Source organism: Cyprinus carpio, chromosome B9 (genome assembly GCF_018340385.1).
Source record: "Cyprinus carpio isolate SPL01 chromosome B9, ASM1834038v1, whole genome shotgun sequence".
NCBI lineage: Eukaryota > Metazoa > Chordata > Actinopteri > Cypriniformes > Cyprinidae > Cyprinus > Cyprinus carpio.
The window spans coordinates 4,847,243-4,872,059 of NC_056605.1; the positions used below are offsets into that span (position 1 = coordinate 4,847,243).

Consider the following 24,817-nt stretch of genomic DNA (forward strand, 5'->3'; position numbering starts at 1 on the left):
GCATTAAGGAATTTATTTGGTAAAAGTGTTTCCATCATAGGTTATGCACATGTTTAGAATTAATGCACATCTTGGCATTTCCATCCAGCATTTTTATGCAATATACCAAAATGTGCATAAAAATAGGTGCATGGAAACACTGAGTTATTAGCTTCCTGTTAATTTACCGTAGTTAGATATGGTCCTTTGAGCTAAATTATTTGTTTGGCATTATTTAACTCTAGATCAGTAGATTTTTTCATTCTCCATAGTAAGTTTGCCCGTGATCATGTGCAGGGGTGCCCGTCCAGTCATTTGTGGGGGCACTAACTCTGTGTTATTATTATACTTTATATGTTCATAATGTGAATAATCAAACATACACACACACACACACACACACACACACACAGTCTGTTACCTGAACACACACAACACTGTGAGGGCAATGCTGAGTGAGACAAGAGAGACGGCATATCCCGCAGAATACATAATCTTCACATAAAAGAAATACTCATGTGAGACCTCCTAAGAGAAGAGACAGATCAATTAACATTATGTAGCATTCACATTTTTCATATATTTATTATGTTTCTGTGTTATTGGTTCAGTGAAATGAAGATAGGAAGCTATTGTTGCGCTGTTGTCCCTTGTACATGCATTTGCACTTTTTCTTGAAATCTGTCCTTAGCGAAATTTCATGTTTGTTAGTTTTTCTGAAAGAAAACGAATTTAGAAATAAAACATAATATGATTTTTGATAGTACCAAGTCAATGGGAATTTGAAAGCTGTCATTGAGCCCATGGCCACAGGCGAGTTCGTACGGGGGAAAGACTTCAGACCAGCCATTCTCAGTGCAGCTTTTCATCACCGCTCCTGTGGAAAACAGACATGAGACAAACAACAGACAGCACAATTACAGCTCCGTCCAACAGTTTATCCCTGAGAACCACCCAGAGTACTCTTCACTGTTAAATACTTAATATATAAAATATAAGTCCACAATCATATACGGCTCCAATAATCAGTCATGTTGTTGTTCATTAACTCTATAAATAAAGCTGCTTTATCATATTTGATACATGAATATCTAATTTATCAAAACTTTGCTTGAAAAGCCTGTTGCTTACAATCTACTCATGCCTTCTGTCATCAGATTGCTAGTTCAGAAAAGGACTTTTAGTATAATTGAAAAAACATTCCCCTTTAGATTTTGGTTCATTTGCTGGAAAATCTTTACTGATTTTTATAAAGTAAACTTTATATTATTTGTAATATTTCAAGATCAACACTGAAGCAACTAAGGTTTACTTGATTATTCATGCATATCGGTATATTTTTTGCTTTTTTAAAATTCAAGATCCAAAAGTTTGAGGCATGTTTATTTGTCATCTCTAATCGTCATTGTATTTCTTGCATTATTTTACCCCACACCTATCGGCATTTTGATAATAAACTGCAGGCATTGAACTTTTACATACTTACTAAGACATCTTTTTGGAAGATATAGCGTGACAGCTAATATTTTAAATGCATTTTAGTAGTAGTTTTGTTATACTGTTAAGATCTCTTGATTTTACATTACCAGCGTATCTAAACATTACATCTTACTTTTTGGAAATAATAGCAGCAACTCCCATAATTACGTACGTTTGTTCTTTATTTGCCATCAGATTTTTTTTCCTTCCTTGAGTCATGAGCTCAGGTTATTCTAACTATATTCCGACTATAGAATCTAAAAGTCATTACACAAACATAAAAGAAACATGCAAATTTTTTTTAGTTTTGAAGTTTAATCTTAAAGTTCAAATATCTTCATTTCAAAACAATTTAGTCTTTAAAAGTTTTTTGTTTTTTTTTACAGATTTTATACTGAAATTCGGAATGCTTGTGAAAACGCCAGGATGCACTGACACTTGACCCGAAGGAAACCAGGGCATGGCCGTGACACAGTCTCTCCCATTTCAGCATGAGGCCAGCAGTTCAGATCATCCCATAAAGCACTGCAACCTGGAGGGGGAGTACAGCAGAATTCAGAGCGAATCTGAACAGTGTGATAACTACAAGCATATCTAATTATTGATCTACTAAAGGACGACAATTTCGTCATGCATTTGCAAATCATATTTTGTAAATATGAATTGGGTTATGAATGTATCAATTGCTTTTTGAGAATATATAAACTTTTTTGTGAAATGTGCATTATCTTACACATTTATGAATAGTATTTTGTAAATGCAATTATTTTAAAACTTTTCTGGTTCACTGTTGGAAGAAGATTTACAGGCTACAATAGCAATGTGATAAAACAATGACTTTTTGCATGACTATTAACTTGGAATGTTAAATTGGATATTCCTTAAAGGGATACTCCATCCCAAAATGAAAATTTTGTCAATAATCACTTACCCCCATGTCTTTCCAAACCCATAAAAGCTTCATTCGTCTTCAGAACACAATTTAAGATATTTTGGATGAAAACCTGGAGGCTTGAGACTGTCCCTTAGACTGTCAAATAAGTAACAGTGTCAAGGTCCAGAAAAGGTATGAAAGTCGTCGTCAGAATACTCCATCTGCCATCAGACGTGCAATCTGGGTTATATGAAGCGAAGTGGACCCTTTTTGTAAGTGAAGAAAACAAAAATAACTACTTTATTCAACAATTCCTTTGTCAACAGTCTCCTCTGTGTCTCTCCATATCACCGTATGCTGTGAATGCTCTTCTGTGTCATCCGCGCCACAAGGATGCGCTGTTTTTAGCTTTGATTTGAAATAAAATACCGCATCCTTGTGGCGCGGATGATACAGAAGAGCATTCCAGTCACTTCATATAACCCAGATTGCACGATTGATGGCAGATGGAGTATTCTGAAGACAACTTTCACACCTTTTATGGACCTTGACACTGTTATTTACTTGTCAGTCTATGGGACAGTCACAGGCCTCCAGGTTTTCATCCAAAATATCTTAAAGTGTGTTACAAAGATGAACGAGGCTTTTACGGGTTTGGAACGACATGGGGGTAAGTGATTAATGACAAAATTTTCATTTTGGGGTGGAATATCCCTTTAACATTAACTTGTGCAGGCCAGTGTTGTTGTTTTTTCTGAGGGTACCATTTTACAAATTCCTAAGTTATACAATCATGTTTTTAAAGCTTGCAATAAAACATTGTAACAGCCACATTATGTACTATTCCAGCTTATCAAACCATACAGAGGCCTCTACCAAGTAGTTGTACTGGCAGTTGGTTGAACAAATGTCTAGTTGGTAATTAATAACACCACCTTCTAATTACATGCAAGTTTGGCTAGACCCCTGCATTTCTGTGATGACAAATCCTAATGCAAAGACATACAACTCTAGAGAACTGTGCTGCCAACTTGTTCTATTCCAGCATAGCAATGACTCCATGCACAAAGCAAGGCCCATTAAAATGAGTTAAAACAACTTAAAAATCAAATTATTTACATAAGAAAACATAGATGAACGAGATGAGGTAGCATATATTTAAAACTGTTTCAAGTTTCCCTCTAGACCTGGAAAAGCCATAAAGTTTTCTATATTTATAATAAATACACATTTTTCCAGCGCCATGCCAAACACTGAGAAAAAATGCGGTTGTAAATAAAACAAAGATTATTGAGTATGTTTTAAAATAAATCTTTCTACATTAAAATGTCATGTTCAGTTCAATGTGTTACATGCCGTTTCTTTGTTATTTGATGTAAATACTACACCAAATATTTCACAGTGATGGTCTAATACAGAAACTATTGTAAAGAAGAGTGGGAAGTTATTAAAGTTGGGGACTAAATATTCAGTTACTATTTTTAATGTAGGTAATCATTTCCAGGTATGTTCCTTATATGTTATTGGCAATTAACCTTTATTGTCCCCAAATAAGATTCATAAACTAGAAAACAATATTATGTTATTAGCATTAAATATTTTAACATTATAGCTCTTATTTTTATTTTGAACATAGTTTTTTCATTTAATTTTAGACCAATTGATTTTTTATTTATTCTCTCCCTCTGTCTCTCTCTCGTTTGTCTGTCTCTCTCTCTCTTTAAGGTCTGATGAAAATTGACCAGGGAAAAAGTGTGTAGGGTTTGTAAAATGTTTCCTCTCTGTACTTTTCTATAATGAAAATTACGGGAAGAAGAGGGAGATTGTGAGGGAAGCAAAAAGAGATCTGTACAGCGTTGTTATTGTGATGTGCCTGTGGTTTGGACAGGCCTGTATTGACTGTTTCCTGTACACATGTAAAAGGATGTGTACAATATTTTGAGGACAAATGGATTTCTGCTAACAGAGTGGTTGCGAAACCTCAGGGCCTGTTTCACGCTGACAGTTTTAAATTGTTTTTTAATGAAGTTTAATGCCTAATGTTGGCCTTTCTAATGTGGGAGGGTTATTTCCACAAAGCATGTTCAAGGGGGAGAGTGAAAGTTCACAGAAAAAGGCTGTGTGTCCACCCAAAGTGTTTTTGCCCACAGTTGAAAAACGCCTAGCGTGAGAAATATGAGAGTGCTTCTGCTGCGCTAGTGTTTTTTCAGTTGGAGCTGCTTTGGTTGCTTATGATGTGGAATATCAGCCTAAAGTACATAGGGGACAGAAAAGCAATTCCCGATGTGAAAAGTTTCTCCAAGGATTATTTTTTGCATTAAAAATTACTGTGGTATATACGTTCCGGGGAATTCCATCTGGTGAAAGACTGTGAGACAAGCAATATTAACTTCTCCATTGTTGTTCAGCTGTAGTATAAGCAGGTGTGATGATTGGGTCGGTGTGATATTAGATCCCGCCTCTCTCCACTGTGATTGGTTAGCTGACTAAAAAAGTGGACCAGTGATGTGTGTGAGTTTTACCCAAAGTTAAAACATTCTTCAAATCTCGGCACCAGAAAAAACGCTGATGTTCTGTAAAAAAAAAATGCTCAAGTGACTTACAACACTTCTCCAATTTTAAAAACGCGGTGCTCCCATGAAAAGCAACTGTCAAAAATACGCTAGCATTAGGAAAAAAAAAATGCTTTGTTGGGCACACCGGCCTACCTAAGCGAATAACCTAATGTTTGCGTTATGGCAAACTGAGGTAAACTGTTGGCGACTGTACGAGGGCAGCCTTTAGAAACTTATTCTCTGAATGTAACCACAACTGTTACATTCAAATCACAGCATCGCAATTATACAAATAAAGAAAGAAAAAAAGTAATTGCCCTTTTTCTTATTAGTATCTGTTTCCATGGTGACTCTTGAGCTGTGTCCGAAAAAATCGCTCCCTATCCACTATACAGTAAAACTATATCGGGTGTCAAGCCATTTTGTAGTGCTGTAGTGAACTTCTGAGTAGTGAACGACTTCATTCCTACATTCGGTCACTTACTTTTTTACCCACAATTCATTCGAGTTGAATGAGGGACGTTGGCATTTACATCTTTATATTTCTGCTTTAACGTTTTTTCACTACATTATTTATATTAAAATATGGTATGTAGGCAAATAACTCAGTTTAATGTTTACTAATTTACTGAGGGTGGCATCGTTGTTAACTTACAAAAAAAAAAAAGATGAATAATTTGGTGGATAATTTAAAAAGGTTTGTTAATCACAGTAAGGTAGCGTATACATTTCTGATGTACCAATTAACGGTCGCTTGAGGGCTGCTCCACGGACATTATCTTATCTGAGCTCAAAACGCTGCTTGGGAGAGTGTTCAAGATACTAAAAAACTAATAAATTACATACGATTATGAACATGTGTTAATGAGGTGGTTTATAATTGTTCTCTCAGTATTTTAATAGCATTTTAATGATTATGAACATAAAAGCATTACAAAACAAAAATTAATAATTATACCATCGATGAAACCACAAAAGCTGACACGGAGGTATGTATAATTACAGATATTAAAGTCATTTTGAGTATTATTGCTAATTACCTTATTTTCCAAAATAGGGTACATGTATAATATAAAAGTACATCCCATATGCAAAAATATTTTTTTGAAAAACTGGCAACAGCTCCAGTAGTAGTATCACGCACACGTGTGTATACATCCACCGTCGGGTATCTGTTTCACTTATTTGTTCACTCCTTTCGGATATAGTCCTCTCAACTGCCAGTTCACTATATAGGGATTAGTGAATGAATGCCCGTGAAACAAGTGGGCGGTTCTTCAGACACAACTTTGGATTCAGTGCTCTGCTGAGAATCGGTCTATGTTCCAGTTCCCACCACATGATCTTTGCACTTGCCACTTATCTACTTTACTGGATGTGTTTCTTGTATTTGGCCTTAAAGTGTTCAAGTGTGCATTAAGACCACGCATTGTGATGTTACAAAACTTTTGATTTACCTGATGGGACACACTCAAAACATTGCTCTAAAAAATGCAAGTAATGTTTTTACTGAGCTAGCCAAAAAAAAAAAAAAGGATTTTACTAAGCTTTACTTATACATTTTTTGCAACAACTTTGCACTTTAAAATAAACTTCTAAATGTCTGTCCCAGTGGGGGACCCTGTGGAAACAAACGACACATTTTAGTATTGGTGGTGCTTCTAACTATGTTATAAAAAGCAGCTGCAAACAATATTCCAAAAATACACTTATCTCTTCACGAATTAAAAATAAAAAAGTGTAACACTTTACATTTTAGTACCAAATTATGTGTAAAGACAGTTAATTTGACTTACACTAGAAAGGTTCCTTTGAATTCTCATGATTTGTTGGGCACGATGAAAGTGTTAGTTATTTTTTAAAACTTTGGGACAGTCTTACTCTGTGAGACAAAAAGTGTGGGTACTGGGACAGGTCTTAAAGTAAAGTGTTTTGTGTGTGTGTTGTGTGTGTTGTGTGTGTGGTGTGTGTGTGTGTGTGGTGTGTGTGTGTGTGTGTGTGTGTGTGGTGTGTGTGTGTGTGTGTGTTGTGAGTGCGTTTTTAATGGGCTTTTGGTTAAATACCTCAGAAAAGGTCTGTGTTTAATACAAGCTCAAGCTAGTTTCACATCTTAATCTATGATAATATAAAATACATCATGTAATAAACCTTGTGATTTTTTTTAAGTTTTTACTTGGTTTGAAAAATAATGTAGCTAATAAGTGTCTAAATGGGACTACAAAGGTGAGGTCAAGGACATAACAAACATCATCATGTTAAAATAGTTCATTTATAGCCTACATTTAGCTTTTTACTTCTACCGATTGTATTTAGGCTTCAAAATTCATAAAGGTTGTGTTCATTGGTGAAGATTACCATGATAAACAAAAAGTGCAAGAATCACAAACTTGTGTTGATCACAGAGCTATTTTCCTGCAATAATTGCAATTATAGAAAAAAATGAGGTGGTTGGGATGGAGAAAATAACTGGGTTGACTACAAAAAATACGCCCTTACTCTACAGTGCTGCGCTTGAATTATATGCTGTTTCATAAAGATAAATTCTTTGCTTCTCAAACTTTGTACACATTGATGGGACATGGGCCCACATTACGGCCAATGGGTCACTGTTGTCATGTCACTGTAAATCACCAAAATGTCACATGAATCTGGTTGCTTTGTCATTCCAAAGTCACTGTATGTGTAAAACAGGGCAGTTAGGAGTTTATGATGCAACTGTCACTTGAACGCACACAGACCCTCTAAAAACCGAGAAACAAAAAGATGAGCTCACACTGCATTACAGGGCGGTTTTTATCCTGAGGGTAGGCAATAGCTGTGCCCAGCAAATTGTGCTTGTGTAATTCCTGCGCTGGAGGGCGGTTTATATATTCTATAATCTGATAAGGGTGTGATTTATGGAATATGGATTATGGGGGCCCATTTTCTCTAAAACTTCCCCTCCGTGAGAATCACATTACACCTCTTAGGACAAAACACACAAAAAACACTGTATTCATTTGGTTTGTCCACATTATAAATGACAAGTATATAAAAGGGCATTAGCGGGTGTCGTTGATGTGTATGAAGGAGGCTTGTGGAAAACACTCTGAGGATAGCTGAGGAGGTCAAAAAAAAATAGCAGAGATGCACACCCTCTATATGAACTGACACAATCTTCTCACCTAGGGTGTAGGGTTTAGTGAGTGTATGCAGAGCATAGAGTGACGTAAATGGCTCGCCTGTGCGTGTGGGACCCGGTCTCTGTCCAGGTTCTCTTGATAGATGATGGTTGTAGCAGTTTTCCTCCTCTCTGAGTAGCATGACGTCTAGATACATTCCTGGAGGAATGGCAGCCACACCTTCACCGGCGCACACCACACACACACACACACACACACACACACACACACACACACACACCACACTTATATACTGGTGTCAAAACACAAAAACCTGTACAGCAGGGACAAAAGAACTCAGAAAGCAAGGCTTCAAAATGAAGAAGGGAATTAAAATATATTGCACTACTAGTCAAACATCTGGAATAATTATGTTTTTTAAGAGGCTGCATTTATTTTGGTCAAAAAATACAGTAAAAACAGCAATATTTCTGAAGTCAATTTTTTAAATTCATGTTTCCAAAAAGTTTTAAAATTGCTTGTGTTTATTTTTGGTATTATTTTTAAGTCATTATATTTTACCTTTCTTTTATGTAAAGGGCACTTTTGATTACCACTGTGTACGAAATGTGCAATATAAAAAAACTTGCCTTGCCTTGCCTTGCCTTGAAAGGATCATGCGACACAGAAGACTAGAGTAATGATGCTAAAAAATTCAGCTTTGCATTACAGGAATGATTTACATTTCTGACAATATATTCAAATAGAAAAACTGTTCTTTTAAATTAGAATAATATTCCACAATATTAATGGTTTTACTTACATGTTTGATCAAATAAATGCAGCCTTGGTGTGCAGAAGAGACTTCCAAAAAACATATGTAAAAATGTTTCTTAATTATTTCAAACTTTTCACCACGTAGTATATATATATATATAATATATATATACTATATATATATATATATATCTTATATATATATATATATATATATACAGTATAATGCAACACAATAATATATATAATAATATATATTATCATTTTAGATTTATAACGAACACGTAGCAAACGTTAATTTTGTAATGGCAATCACTCTAACATACATTTGGACAAGTCAACTATATAATGGAGGCAGATTTTAATTTTAAACCTGACGATTTTTAATAAGATATTAATTAAAGCCTCTGTGGTCATGACAGAGGGATTGTGTAAATTTAAAGCCAGTTGTCACTCGTTTTGTTGCAATTGTCAACAATTTCTCAACAAATATATCTTGATCAGAACAACAGTTTGAGATTTATATTAGTATTTTCTTTCATGAATCAATAAACAAATTAACGTCCCCCTACGTGACATGCCCCTCTGTTAACTTTATAAATGAACATTAAATAACCTTTGCGTCATATAAGTACCTGTACAACAAAATTCAAACATTCTGCTCTAAAACTCACGTGAGAACAAGCGTGAAGTGTAAAGCCGCGAGAGCAACCAGATGTAAACCGGCAGAAATCTTCATTTACAAAACTTCTGCCGGCAGAGCGCCTCGATAACAAGCCAATAATCTCGGTCAATTCTGATGGGAAGAATCTCCTAGGGCACTCAGTCCGTCTTGAGCGGGAAAGTTTCAGAATCCTCACGCGCATTCCCTGACGCTCGAGCGATGAAACAGACGTGAATGTCCGGTCAGCCCACTGAAGCGACTGGTGAGACATTTCCTCCAAACATCTACCTGACCTGAATGACTGTTAACTGCCCTCAGAATGCTTGCGTCTCTCAGCGCAAGCCTCTGATTTACCCTAACCATCTGCGCACTCATTACTGCGCACAAAGAAAATGTGACCATGCATGCGGGCTTGCTGTGAACCTTCTTGCACGTGCAACTTGATACAGATTGATTTAAATACTGCACGTGCACTTGATACAGATAAAACAAGGTATAATAGTTGATTAATAGCTAGATTTGTACATTTTTTAAAAGAGGAGACAGAGCTGCTTTCCTCCACAATTAAGGCGTTATATGTGAAGGTTGCTGCATGTTTTTTGATGTCAATTTTCTAATGGTGCTAAGGTGTTATTATGAATTTTCACACTTTGACATCAGCTTTTCAAGATTCAAGATTTTTATTTGTCACATACACGACCCTTATATAGAGCATATATAACCAGCATTGAAATGTGAGTCAGGTCCGCTCCATGGACAGTGCAATTATTAAAGTATACAACACAGATGAAAAATATACATAAATATAGCTATGAAAGAATGAAATAAAAGTAAACAATAAAAATATAAGAATAAAATATATAAGAAGATGTATACTGTGGAATTAAATATAGAATAGAACATAATGTGCATGAAAGTATACTGTAGTCTTAAATATTAAGATACACAGGAATGTACAAGAGGCGAATGAGCAAACAGGTAGTGACACTTTGAGTATGTCAGTGTGAGGTAGAGAATGATGAATATATTACTGATTAAGTGAATATTAAGTGGAGACATGTAGATGTTAAGAGACTGGGTTTTTGAAGGTACTTGAAGCTACTCACCCTCTCTACAGGGGTCCCGCTGATCAAAAGAGGTATAGGGCTGCTGCTGTCTCTTCCTGAAGTCAACATCAAGCTCTTTAGTTTTGCTCACATTCAGAGAGAGACAATTGTCCTGGCACCATGATGTAAATTTCTCTACCTCGTCCAGGTCAATTATTGTTGGAAATGAGGCCCAGAACCACAGTATCATCAGCAAATTAGACTATAGATGTGGAGCTGTGGGAAGACACAGTCATGTGTATAGAGAGAGTAGAGCAGGGGACTCATGACACAGCCCTGTGGGGCTCCTATGTTCAGGGGTGATGGAGCTGGGAGATGAACTGGGGCCTACTTTCACCACTGAGGTCTGCCGGTGAGGAAGTCTTGAATATCCCAGTCGCTGAGTGAAGAGTTTAGACCGAGGTCTATGAGTTTAAAAAACAAGCTTGATGGGGACTAAAAAGTACTTTGAATTGGCTGAGCTATAATCGATAAATAGCAGCCTTACATAGTTCCCGTTATTGCTGTCATTTAGCTGTAAATGCGACTCTATTTGTTCCCTGTATCGGTGTTTGGTGGCTCTTACTGTGCGTCGGAGAGCATAGCATGATGCTTTGTACTCGTTCATATTACCTGACAAAAGACTGGCGATGTATGCAGCAGTGCGTTTGTTTACTGCTGCACAGATTGTTCTGTCCACCCATGGTTTCTGATTAGAGAAGGTCCTTATAGTTATTGTTTCAGTTGCTTGCTCGGCTAGCGTGTTTACAAAGCTTAATGCTACATCCGTGAACTCGCTGACGTCAGATGAAATTGCCCGAAGACTGTCCCAGTCTAAGTCATCAAGAGCCGCCTGTAGTATAGCTTCTGAGTGGGTGGACCTGTGCGTCACCACCCTCTGCACTGGGGTTTCTTGAACGAACCTTTGTTTATACTCCGGTGTGAGGAAAATTGTGGCATGGGCCGATTTGCCAAAAGCCGGTAGTGAGCGAGCTTTGTAGGCATGCTTAAACTGAGTGTAGCAATGATCCAGTGTATTCGGTCCTCTGGTTGGAGAGGATACATGTTGATAAAAGTTCGGCATAACCTGCCTGAGGTTGCCTTTGTTAAAGTCCCCAGCGATGATAAGAGCTGCATGTGGTGGGATGTAAACAGCAGTAACGATGATCAATGAAAACACCTTGGGTAGATAGAATGGGCGGCAAATAATGGATAAATGTTCCAGATGAGGCGAGCAGGAGCACAACAGAGTAGAGATATTCCTGGCATCACACCATTTCTTGTTAATCATGAAACACACTCCTGCACCTTTGGATTTACCGGCGTCAGCTGTTCTGTCCATCCGTAAAACAGAGAAGTTATCAGACGGCGTTACAGTAGTGTCTGGGACCGAGGTCGTGAGCCATGTTTCAGACAAAAAAGGATGTTACAGTCCCTTATGTCCCGTTGAAAACTTATCCTGGCTCTAAGATCGTCCATCTTATTCTCCAGAGACTGGACATTGGCGAGCAGAATGCTTGGTAGAGGAGGACTGTGAGCTCTTTTCTTCAGTCTGTTGCGAATCCCAGCGCGTTTCCCGTGGTGTTTCTTGATCCGTCGCCTCAGGTGGTTCAATTGGCCATTGTTCATCTCTGCATTCTGAGAATCTCAGATGGCCATGATGAATTGGAGGATAAAGTGTCTTGAAACAGGTCAGTGAAGTGGTGTCCAATGTCCAAAAGTGTTTCTTTGTCGTAAATGATCAGTGCAGATGTTATGTGTGTTTAAAGAGAAAGCAAAAGTAAGTAAAGTAAATAAAAACACAATCTAAGCGGAGCGACCTGGATGGCGTCCGAACACGGCGGCGCCATCTTGGATTTTGTGGTGTTTCTAGGTGGTTGCTAGCCTATAGGATCCTTCCATACATGGAATTCTATGGGATTTTTTAATTTTTTATTTTCCAAAACAACAATTGATTGTGCCCATTTGTTGCCAAGTCTGTGGTTTTCCCAGGTAATTTGGCTACTTACACTGTTGCCATGAGGGGGGATAATGGTTTCTCATGGGTTTTATCTCAAAGACCTGGCAATCCTGATTGTACCTCACTCACTTTCATTGCATGGACAAAAAACAGACATTTTTCAAAGTTTCTTTTTTGTGTGTTTTATGAATGGGTTTGGGACAGAATTTTCTTATTTGTGTGAAACTATATATATATATATATATATATATATATATATATATATATATATATATTATATTATATATATATATATATATATATACAGTACAGGTCAAAAGTTTGGAAACATTACTATTTTTAATGTTTTTGAAAGAAGTCTCTTCTGCTCATCAAGCCTGCATTTATTTGATCAAAAATACAGAAAAAACAGTAATATTGTGAAATATTATTACAACTTAAAATAATAGTTTTCTATTTGAATATACTTAAAAAAAAAAAATATTCCTGTGATGCAAAGCTGAATTTTCAGCATCATAACTCCAGCCTTCAGTGTCAATTGTAACATCCAGTCTATCACATGATCATTTAGAAATCATTCTAATATTCTGATTTATTATGAGTGTTGGAAACAGTTCTGCTGTCTAATATATTTGATGAATAAAAGGTTAATAAAGGGTTAAAATTTGTTTATTTAATAAAAAAAAAAATCTAATAATAAATATTCTAATAATATATTTTCTTTACTATCACTTTTTATCAATTTAACACATCCTTGCTGAATAAAAGTATTGGTTTATTTAAAAAAAGAAAGAAAAAAAAATTACTGACCCCAAATTACTGAACAGTAGTGTATATTGTTATTACAAAATATTTATATTTTAAAAACATAGCTTCTTTTTTTTTTTTTTATTCATCAAAGTATCCTAAAAAAGTATCACATGTTCTGAAAAAATATTAAGCAGCAGAACTGTTTCCAACTTTGATAATGAATCATCATATTAGAATGATTTCTAAAGGATCATGTGATAATGATCCTAAAAATTCAGCTTTGCATCACAGAAATAAAATGATAATTTAAAGTATAATAAATTTAAAAACAATTATTTTAAATTGTATTAATATATCACAATATTACATTTTTTTTCTGTATTTTTGATCAAATAAATGCAGGCTTGATGAGCAGAAGAAACTTCTTTCAAAAACATTAAAAATAATAATGTTTCCAAACTTTTGACCTGTACTGTATATATATATATATATATATATATAATAAAAGACAGTACAGGTGCTGGTCATATAATTAGAATATCATCAAAAAGTTGATTTATTTCACTAATTACATTCAAAAACTGAAACTTGTATATTATATTTATTCATTACACACAGACTGATATATTTCAAATGTTTATTTCTTTTAATTTTGATGATTATTACTGACAACTACGGAAAATCCCAAATTCAGTATCTCAGAAAATTAGAATATTGCTTAAGACCAATACAAAGAAAGGATTTTTTTGGAATCTTGGCCAACTGAAAAGTATGAACATGAAAAGTATGAGCATGTACAGCACTCAATACTTAGTTGGGGCTCCTTTTGTCTGAATTACTGCAGCAATGCGGCATGGCATGGAGTCAATCAGTCTGTGGCACTGCTCAGGTGTTATGAGAGCCCAGGTTGCTCTGATAGTGGCCTTCAGCTCTTCTGCATTCTTGGGTCTGGCATATTGCATCTTCCTCTTCACAATACCCCATAGATTTTCTATGGGGTTAAGGCCAGGCGGAGTTTGCTGGCCAATAAAGAACAGGGGATACCATGGTCCTTAAACCAGGTACTAGTAGCTTTGGCACTGTGTGCAGGTGCCAAGTCCTGTTGCAATTGGTGAAATCTGCATCTCCATAAAGTTGGTCAGCAGCAGGAAGCATGAAGTGCTCTAAAACTTCCTGGTATACGGCTGCGGTGACCTTGGACCTCAGAAAACACAGTGGACCAACACCAGCAGATGACATGGCACCCCAAACCATCACTGACTGTGGAAAATTTACACTGGACCTCAAGCAACGTGGATTGTGTGCCTCTCCTCTCTTCCTCCATACTCTGGGACCCTGAATTCCAAAGGAAATGCTAAATTTACTTTCATCAGAGAACATAACTTTGGACCACTAAGCAGAAGTCCAGTCCTTTTTGTCTTTAGCCCAGGCGAGACGCTTCTGACGCTGTCTGTTGTTCAAGAGTGGCTTGACACAAGGAATGAACGACAGCTGAAACCCATGTCTTGCATACGTCTGTGCGTAGTGGTTCTTGAAGCACTGACTCCAGCTGCAGTCCACTCTTTGTGAATCTCCCCCACATTTTTGAATGGGTTTTGTTTCACAATCCTCTCCAGGGTGCGGTTATCCCTATTGCTTGTACACTTTTTTCTACCACATCTTTTCCTTCCCTTCGCCTCTCTATTAATGTGCTTGGACACAGAGCTCTGTGAACAGCCAGCCTCTTTTGCAATGACCTTTTGTGTCTTGCCCTCCTTGTGCAAGGTGTCTTTTGGACAACCGTCAAGTCAGCAGCCTTCCCCATGATTGTGTAGCCTACAGAACTAGACTGAGAGACCATTTGAAGGCTTTGCAGGTGTTTTGAGTTAATTAGCTGATTAGAGTGTGGCACCAGGTGTCTTCAATATTGAACCTTTTTTTACGACATTCTAATTTTCTGAGATACTGAATTTGGGATTTTTCTTAGTTGTCAGTTATAATCATCAAAATTAAAAGAAATAAACATTTGAAATATATCAGTCTGTGTGTAATGAATGAATATAATATACAAGTTTCACTTTTTGAATGGAATTAGTGAAATAAATAAACTTTTTGATGATATTCTAATTATATGACCAGCACCTATACTTGTGATTGTAAGCAGCACTGCTTAAAAGATCTCAAACAGCCCAGTCTTAAGTCTAAAGCCGCGTTTCAACCGCTGGAACTTCACCCAGGAACTAGGGACTTTGGGCTGGTACTAGGTGTGTTTTCACCGCAGGAACCAGGATCTAAATAAAGTTCAGTGTAAAATATTGCCCCTCAGAAAGTCCCTGCTTGTGAGGTAGTACTTTTTCAAAGGTCCGGAACTTTCAGGGGTGGGACTTGTGCGCTAAACATGCTGATTGGTTGAGTTCATGCAGCATTGTGATTTCAGCCACCATTTATTCTGATAATTTTCAAAATATTACTGTCATTGTGTCATGAAATGTAGTTTTAAAAGTATTTCAGGCGAGAATGTAGTTGTTTAAAACTCGAAAATAAACCGCAGACTCGCAAAGTCCGAACTACTGAGGATGCAAGTCCGAAATTTGCGTACTTTGTATTGAGAAATGCGTGCAGACCTACGTCACCAGACTATTTGCCTAATCTTCACGGTATTTTAGACCATGGTGGAAACGCAGAAAGCAACAGGTCTTGGGGAAAAAAGTTCCTGGGAAAAAAAGTTCCTGGTACAGTTGTTCCGGGTAATTTTGGTGGAAACACAGCACATGTTCCAGATTTTATATCAGCTTTTGCCAGCACAAACCCTCTATTGGCTTTAAAAAAAACTAATGTCAGGATTTACTAAAGACACACAGTGGAAATGTAGGGATGAGAAGGTGTGAACAGTTATCTCTACAGCTGACCCTATGCATATGAGTTTCCCTTTTAGACTAATATTTTAAAAAATATTTTTTTCAACCATCTTTCTGGCCCTCTCTCAGAAACAGGCTATTTTTAAGGGGCGGGTCCTTTAAGGCTTGTCAGTATTCGGCCACTGTTATGGGAAGGTTAGGATGATTCCAAGGGCCTGACGTGGAAGGGGGACCCCTGAACGCGATGACTACCGAGGGTCCCTGCATGATGTTCATTACAGTCAGACAGATTTCATGTGCATTAGTGGGAGGAATGTTTACATCAGTAAGTATGTCAGTAGCAGTCTTTTTGAGTGAATCATTGAATCATTCACTCAACCAATCTGTTCAAAATCACTTGTTCATTCTGTGTTGCGTGGTTGATTGTCCTTTGTTTCTAAGGTACTCAATAATAACTTGTTTTTATCAAGCTGTTGTATAAAAGTAATCACATTCACAATCATGCTTGTGGTGTGAACATCAGTTGATAAATAACAACATGAGGTTTTTGTCCAGGTTGACTCATGTCAGCATTTCATTTCCTGTGCTACAGGATGTGCTGAGCTTTACTGAAAACACTTTGTGTCCACAACAATTGCCAATTCGATGCAATAACTTATATGGTGAGAGCTTAAACAACCATTTAATTAATGATTAAACAATCTCCTCGTCTCTCTCTTGTGTTCAAGAAGCGATGAGTTACTTATATCCCTCATTTAAGCAGAAAACCCTTATTGCTCTTTACAGCCTTTAATAAAAAGCCCTGCTTTCCAATATTCAGAAACCGCAAACAGTGGATTGCGCTGACAGCTGTGAGCTGTATTTCTGTGCGGGCTGATGTTCCATTTGCCATATTTGGAAATACAGAGACATTTGGAGCATATTATGATATAAAGATGTTTATGTAAGCACTCAATAAGTACTGCTTCGACTCTAAAATGTAGGACAACAGGATGTTCTCGAGAAAGAAAAAAAGCGCTTTGGTTGGTTTTGGTGGAGAGAAATTTACCTGATGTCAAATGTTTTTTTCAGTCTCATATACGCTTCCCAGGTCCCACCACACACTCACAGGCCTGCAGTATGCGGAAGTTTGGAGATTAATGTCTGCTGGTGCTTATGTAAACTGACTTGCTGTCTATCTTTGATCAATGAGGTTCTTTTTTATTGACTTGATAACGAGATTATTCTCACCAGACAAAAGTGTGTCTATGTGAACTTGTTTAAACCATGAACACAAAAGAGATCTGGTGTTCTGGTCCCTATGGTAGTGCCATCCTATTAGGGGGAGTTGACAAGCATTTATAGTAAACTCAAATATACTTAAATGCCATTTCTATCCAAACTTACATGTCATGTATTCCAATATATTAGTTATTACATATTTGTAATGATGTTGCTATTTAGTAGATTTAAAATATATAAACTTTAAATTTAGTTATTAGTAATTTATTAATTTAGTGTAAACACACCACATGTAATTAAGTACTTAATTAGGTACTTAATTACAAGTATTAAGTACTTAATTACATCTGCTTCAGTGTTAGCCAACACTTCAAAATAAGTTTACCACTGTAAAGAATAAAGATTTTAAAAACAAAATGATCTAAAAGTTTTAAAGTAAAACTTTTATATTGACATCATTACAAAGTGCACTTTTTAAAACTGTACTTAAGTGTGTTAAGATATAGAGTCATAAAAAGAGAACTTTCTTCAAGTACACTTTAGTGGCCTTTAATTGAATTAATATTATATTATCTGCAAGTACAGTATGGTTTTTAAAAATATACTTGTAAGATTTAAAATACACTGCTAGTGTGCATTTGGTACAATTTAGCAAATTTATTTTTCGCAAAAGATTTGCATTACATTACAAAATGAGGACAAAATATTTTTCAACACTTTGTTGATGTCACTTTACCGAAATTAACTAAAAATGTAAATATTCTGTCATCATTTACTCACCTTCATGTTCTTCTCATGAACACAGAAGATATTTTGAGAGATGTATCTGTGTTTTTTTGTCCATTAAGTGAAAGTCATTGAGGCCTAGTGCTGTTTTAGACACCACGGACTTGCATTGTATAGACAAAAACAGTTGCAGCATTCTCCTGAACATCTTCTTCTTTGTTTTGCAGGAGAAAGAAAATCTTATGGGTTTGGAAAAACATGAGGGAGAATAAATAAAACGATGAGAGAATTTTCATTTCGGGGTTTCTTTAATGTGATGTGTAAAGCTGTTAAGACCTTTGTGAACTTGTGGAAAATTGACATATGTCCACCAAAATAACATTTGATTGCAAGTCAAAGATCATTAACATTTCAGCATCGATTCTACTTTATTTGGTGTTTTGTTTTCTAATACAACAGAATTAAGTGTGGCATAAGTGTCCATATGCTTTTGAGACCTCTCTATTCACACAAAGCTGACAAACCCAAACATCATGATGTTGTCACACTGGTGAATTAATTTTATGGTGCGGTAATTTCCACAGACAGGATGAGCTCTCATTGTAAACACTTTTAAAGCCACGCTCGTAACTGTCATGCCTTCATCGTACCTAACAAAGTATCTATATATAGCCAAGCAGACATCAAAGGAAGATTTGAAACGTTGCAAGGCAACCTCGGGCATAATTCACCAGCAAACCAAAGAAAATTACAACCAGTGTCCACAGTAAAGAAACATTGTGTCAGTGCATCTCTCTTACACACACACAAACACACACTTCTCTCTGCAGTGATTCACAGCATGGCTGAAAGCTTTGTGGTTTTTTTATACATTCTGCAACAGCTCAACCTTGTGTGCTGCATCGCAACTACTGTACTGTACACAGTAAAGAAAAGCTCAGCATGTTTCATACACTCTCTCTCTCTCTCTCACACACACACACACACACACACACACACACACACAAAGACACACACACACACACAAACACACAGGTGTGATCAGTTATCACACATAATATTTTAGAGGTCACATTAAGAGGTTAAATTGCTTATATCACTTTTTTACTATGTGTATGGTATCACAACTATTTTATTAATTCAATTAGCAAAATAATATTAAACAGACAGTTCACCCAAAAAAAAAAAAAATTCTGTCATCATTTAATCACACTCATGTCATTTTTTCTGTTGAACACAAAAGGAGATATTTTTGAAGAATGAATGGAAACCAGACAGTTGATGGTAGCCATTGACTTCTAGCCACTGACTATTTTTTTTTTCATAATATTAAAGTCAATGACTACCATCAACTTTGGTTACATAAGTAGCAATTAGCACCAACAAATATTTCAACTCAACCTACGTTTTCCTTAAAAAGTCTGAAAAAAATTAATTGGAGGATTTCAAAGCAAAAATGTGAAGCTTCATTTATTATAGAAAAGTGTCAAGTCATGTTAAACTTCTGTAAATTCTTATTATTTAATAATAGTTCTTAATTCCTATTATTTAAGATGTCTTTCATTGTATAGTTGTTGTTGTTTCTTTATTTAAGTCACAGTTATGGGGATGGTTCTTCATTGTCTGAACTTCCCATTTGTATATACACTGCAATATAATATTTATTTTTCATTCCTTTATACTGTAGTCAAGTTCTTAAAGAGATGATTATTTCATTATTTTTAGGGCAATTAAGTTACTATCATTTTAGCACATCGGTTTGTTTGAAGTTACAAAAAACAAAAGTGAATCTCTATTTAAGAGAGTGAATTCTTGGAAACTGTTGTAAAACTCTAAATTTTCTAATGTTTATGGTCTCTTTAGGTCGTTTATCAGCACATATCTCAACAGATCAGTACAACGAGTATATCAGTATATCACTCTGTGTCAAATGACAGTAGGGTTACTATGTGTACAAATGCAAATTTCTGCAAAAAAAGTCATGCCTATGATGAACATAGCAGTAATTGTAAAAGTAGATTTCCTTCTTTCTTTTTCATTGTCTGAGCACAAAATAATCACCCTCACTAATCTCCACAGACTACAGGAAACTATCTTTTTATTTATTTATATGTAGTCTATTTTTAAACATATATTTGTGTCTTAAGAGCACCAGTCACATGACTTGAAGTGATGCTGTACATTGAACAGCTGTCTCTCTCTAGTGGCTGTAAAAGGTAGCAGAATACTGCAGGATGTTTATGAACTTAGAACTTATAAAAACGACAATAAAAAATGGTTTACACAGTATGGCAAGCCGTTTTTACATTTAATCTATAAACTGCACTAGAATCTAATTAAATATTACTAGTACTTATTTTTTAGATACTAGTATCTTTTCCATTTAGTACTAATACTTATTCATTAACTACTAGTGTTTATTCTTTAGGTACTAGTGTCTTTTGTAAAGTTACTAGTACTTATTCATTAGATACTAGTACTTATTGATCAAATACTAGTACTTATTTATTAGATACTAGTACTTATTGATCAAATACTAGTACTTATTTATTAGATACTAGTACTTATTCATTAGATACGAGTACTTATTGATCAAATACTAGTACTTATTCATTAGATACTAGTATTTATGTCTGTCACAGTGTCTGGTCTGTGTATCCCTGGGTGTCCACTAGAGGTCTCACTTTCCCTTGTGTTTACCTGGGTTTAGAATTGAGTTTTCAATTTGTCTTGTTTGTTCTCATTATTGTTTGTTGTATTCAGCTGTTCCCACTTACATTGTTTGCACCTGTCTATAAATACCTGGTTTGTTTCTGTCTTTGTTATGGAGTCCTTGTTGAATGTCACCCTGCTATTTCGTGTTTCCTTGCCCGAGTTTATGTTTCTTGTTTTGGACTGCTTACCTGGATTTTGACCTTTGCCTGGCTGATTATGAGTTTTGGATTATCCCAATAAAACACTGCAATTGGATCTACCTATTTGTGTGCGTGTCGTGACAGAAGGACTCCGTCATGCCTAGATCCAGGGGTGGGGGATTTCGAATCTGTTCCCCAGCCACCATGGAGGAACGGAGGAGGAGACTCCTGAACATAACCACCCTTCGTCAAAGGGGGAGTGAGGTGGGTGGCCTGGCGCAATTGTTTTGGACCATGGCGGTCGGGTTGGGTTATAATGATGCAGCACTGAAGGACTTCTTTAACAATTGTCTGGATGACCCTTTGCCTCAATGGGAGATGAAGGGGCTGGAGATCCTGGACTTTTGGGGGTTTACCAAATACCTGCGCCATCGTGCTCAGTGGGATACGTCAACCACACCTGAGTCTCCAGCGCCACAGCACAGGAGGGCCGCCAGCCCAGCACAACAGCACAAGAGGGCCGCCAGCCCAGAGCCATTGCACAAGATGGACGCCATCCCAGGGCCACTGCACGAGTGGGCCGCCATCCCAGAGCCACAGCACGAGATGGCCGAATCCACACCTGTGTCGCCAGAGAAGAGGGTCGACTCAACGCCTGAGTCTCTGGACAAGGTACGACCGACTCGCCGTCATAGAGGGCGGAGGAGGAGACTGGCATCGACCGTTCCTCAAGGCCCGTCCTCCTGAGGCCGTTCCCGGCCCGATGCTGTTCCGGAGGCCGAGGCAGTGCCCGAGGCCGAGGCGGTGCCCGATGCTGTTCCGGAGGCCGAGGCGGTGCCCGATGCTGTTCCGGAGGCTGAGGAGGTGCCCGATGCAGAGGCGGTGCCCGTTCCCGAGGCGGTGCCCGATGCTGTTCCGGAGGCCGAGGTGGTGCCCGATGCTGGTCCGGAGGCCGAGGCGGTGCCCGATGCCGAGGCCGTTCCCGATGCCGTGCCCGAGGCTGTTACCGAGGCTGTTACCGAGGCCGTTCCAGAGGCGGTGCCCGAGGCCGTGACCGAGGCCATTCCAGAGGCGGTGCCCGATGCCGTGACCGAGGCCGTTCCCGATGCTGTGACCGAGGCCGTTCCAGAGGTGGTGCCCGAGGCCGTTCCAGAGGCGGTGCCCGAGGCCGTTCCAGAGGCGGTGCCAGAGGCTGTTCCCGATGCCGTGACCGAGGCCGTTCCAGAGGCGGTGCCCGAAGCCGAGGCGCCTCATGTCTCCACAGGCCGTCCAGAGCACCTTCACGTCTCCACAGGCCGTCCAGAGCGCCTTCACGTCTCCACAGGCCGTCCAGAGCGCCTTCACATCTTTGCAGGGCCTCCGGAAGGGCAGGTTCCGCTCTGGTTGCTCAAATGGCGGGTTCCTCCCTGGCCGTCGGCACAACCGGAACTGACGGATCCTCCGTGGCCACCTGAACTGCCTGGTCCCTCGTGGTCCCCTGAACTTTCGGGTCCACCTTGGCCCCCTGAACTGACTGATCCACCTTGGCTGCCAGTGGAGCCATCGCTGCCTGTCCCTGTTCCCCTACACGGGCCTGGCCCTCCATCCCTCCCCCTGTTCTACCTCCACCAGTCCACCTTCCTCCTGGTCTTTTTGGTTTGTTTTTTGTGTCTGAGGAGCATATGGAAGCTGCTCCTTAGAGGGGGAGTAATGTCACAGTGTCTGGTCTGTGTATCCCTGGGTGTCCACTAGAGGTCTCACTTCCCCTTATCGTCACCCCCCACTTCAGAACTACATTTCCCACAAGTCTTGTTGGTACTCATCACTGTTCATTGTATTCAGCTGTTCCCACTTACATTGTTTGCACCTGTCTATAAATACCTGGTTTGTTTCTGTCTTTGTTACGGAGTCCTTGTTGAATGTCACCCTGCTATTTCGTGTTTCCTTGCCCGAGTTTATGTTTATTGTTTTGGACTGCTTACCTGGATTTTGACCTTTGCCTGGCTGATTATGAGTTTTGGATTATCCCAATAAAACACTGCAATTGGATCTACCTATTTGTGTGCGTGTCGTGACAATGTCAGACCCTGTTCCTGTCATGTATTGTGAACAGAAAACCCGACTATGACAGTAGTAAGTGGCGCTCCTTCTCCCCGTTTCATTTTCCGTTTTTCGAAAAAATATTTTCTTTTGTTCTTTGGGTTATAGGGCTCCAGCCACAGAGGCCGGGGTGTGGGCCGGGGCTGCGGCCTTGGAGGCAGCTCTGCCATGGCCTTCTGAACTGTCTGCTCCGCCATGGCCTTCTGAACTGTCTGCTCCGCCATGGCCTCCTGGACTGTCTGATCCGCCATGGCCTCCTGAGTTCCCTACTCCGCCATGTCTCCCCGAGCTACCTGAACTGCCATGGCGTCCCAAACTGCCTGCTCTGCCATCGCGCTCCGAACGGGTACCGCTGTCCTGAGGGACCTCCAGAGCGCCCACCCCCGAGGACGTGAGTGGGGAGTAATGTCAGACCCTGTTTCTGTCATGTGTTGTGTTTTCTTCCCCCACGTGCTCCATGTTATCCTTATGCCCTTATTTGGTCCTTCCTGTTCCCATTATATTCCCGAATTAGTTCTTTATTTGTTCCCAGCTGTGTTTAGTTTATTATCCTCATTCCCCTGTGTACTTAAGTTCTAGTCCGTTCAGTCTGTCTCTGCCGGGTCTTAAAGGGGTCATATGATGCAATTTCAATTCTACCTTTCTCTTTGGAGTGTTACAAGCTCTTGGTGCTTAAAAAAGACCTGTAAAATTGCATAACTAAGTCTCAAATCCAAAGAGATATTCTTTATAAAAGTTAAGAGTCAACCACACCTAAAACGGCTTGTTCTAACACGCCCCCACATCTCTACGTCACTATGTGGGAAGATTTGCGTAACACTGCCCAAATGTTCACACAAAGAAAGAAGGCATAACTTTTATTCTCTGTTGCCACAGCTGCCATGTTGTGGAGACGCTGTGTGTTTTGTTGTGAAAGTAAGTTTTTTTTATTTAAAGAGTTTGAGCAGTAGAGTAGGTTTGTTGTTTGTTGTTTCTCAGATCACAAATGCGGACATGGTTTTTGTTTACGCAGTGAAAAGACAGAATAAGTCATTATAATCAGTAATTATGTCCCCACTGTAGGCAACAAATGCCTTTTTTGTAATGGGTTTTATTGGTTTTGTCTTGTCTAGTGATGTCCGGATTGCGAACGAATCTTTCTATTTAACCGGATCTTCTTAGTGAAGCGGTCGAATCAGTTCACCAAATCGAATTGACTCGTTTAAACCGGTTCGCATCTCCAGTACACACTAATCCACAAATTACTTAAATTATTCGGTTTATAAACGTGCCTTACACTTCCTCTGACATGAAATAAACCAATATCCCAAGTTATTCAGTTACTCCTAACAGTACATTGACTGAACTGCTAAAAGAAAGCGATGATGGAATGTGCACGAGCAGAGCAGCTGGACTGAGTCTTGTGCTGCTGGCCTGGGAGACGACATAGTATGTTAAGGTTTGTAACATTTGCATCACATGCTTGAGGCATTCGGCCAATCACAATGCACTGGATAGCTAGCTAATCAGAGCACATCTCGCTTTTTCAGAATGATGACCTTTGTAAAAGTTGATGCGTTTCAGAAAGGCGGGGCATAGAGAAGAAACAATAATGTACATTAAATGGAAAATAATGTTTTTTGAACCTTAAACTGCATAAACACATTTCATTACACCAAATACACAAAATAATGTTCTTTTTAGCAACATCATATGACCCCTTTAAACGTTGATGTTGTGCTACATGTTGTGTTCCTGCCTGCCCTGTGTCTCCCCCTTCTGAAGTTCTTTAAAATCTCCTTGTTGATGTACTCCACGTCTCCTCATTCCTCGCTCCTCCTGTAGGCAACTGTGACAACTTATTCATTAGATACTAGTACTTATTTATTAGATTCT

At 38.4% G+C, this 24,817-nt stretch overlaps 1 pseudogene; it reads right to left on the reverse strand.

Moving 5' to 3' along the window:
• LOC122138413 overlaps positions 1-8,190 on the reverse strand; it is a 24,762-nt pseudogene extending 16,572 nt beyond the window's left edge.
• Positions 8,191-24,817: the final 16,627 nt, after the last annotated feature.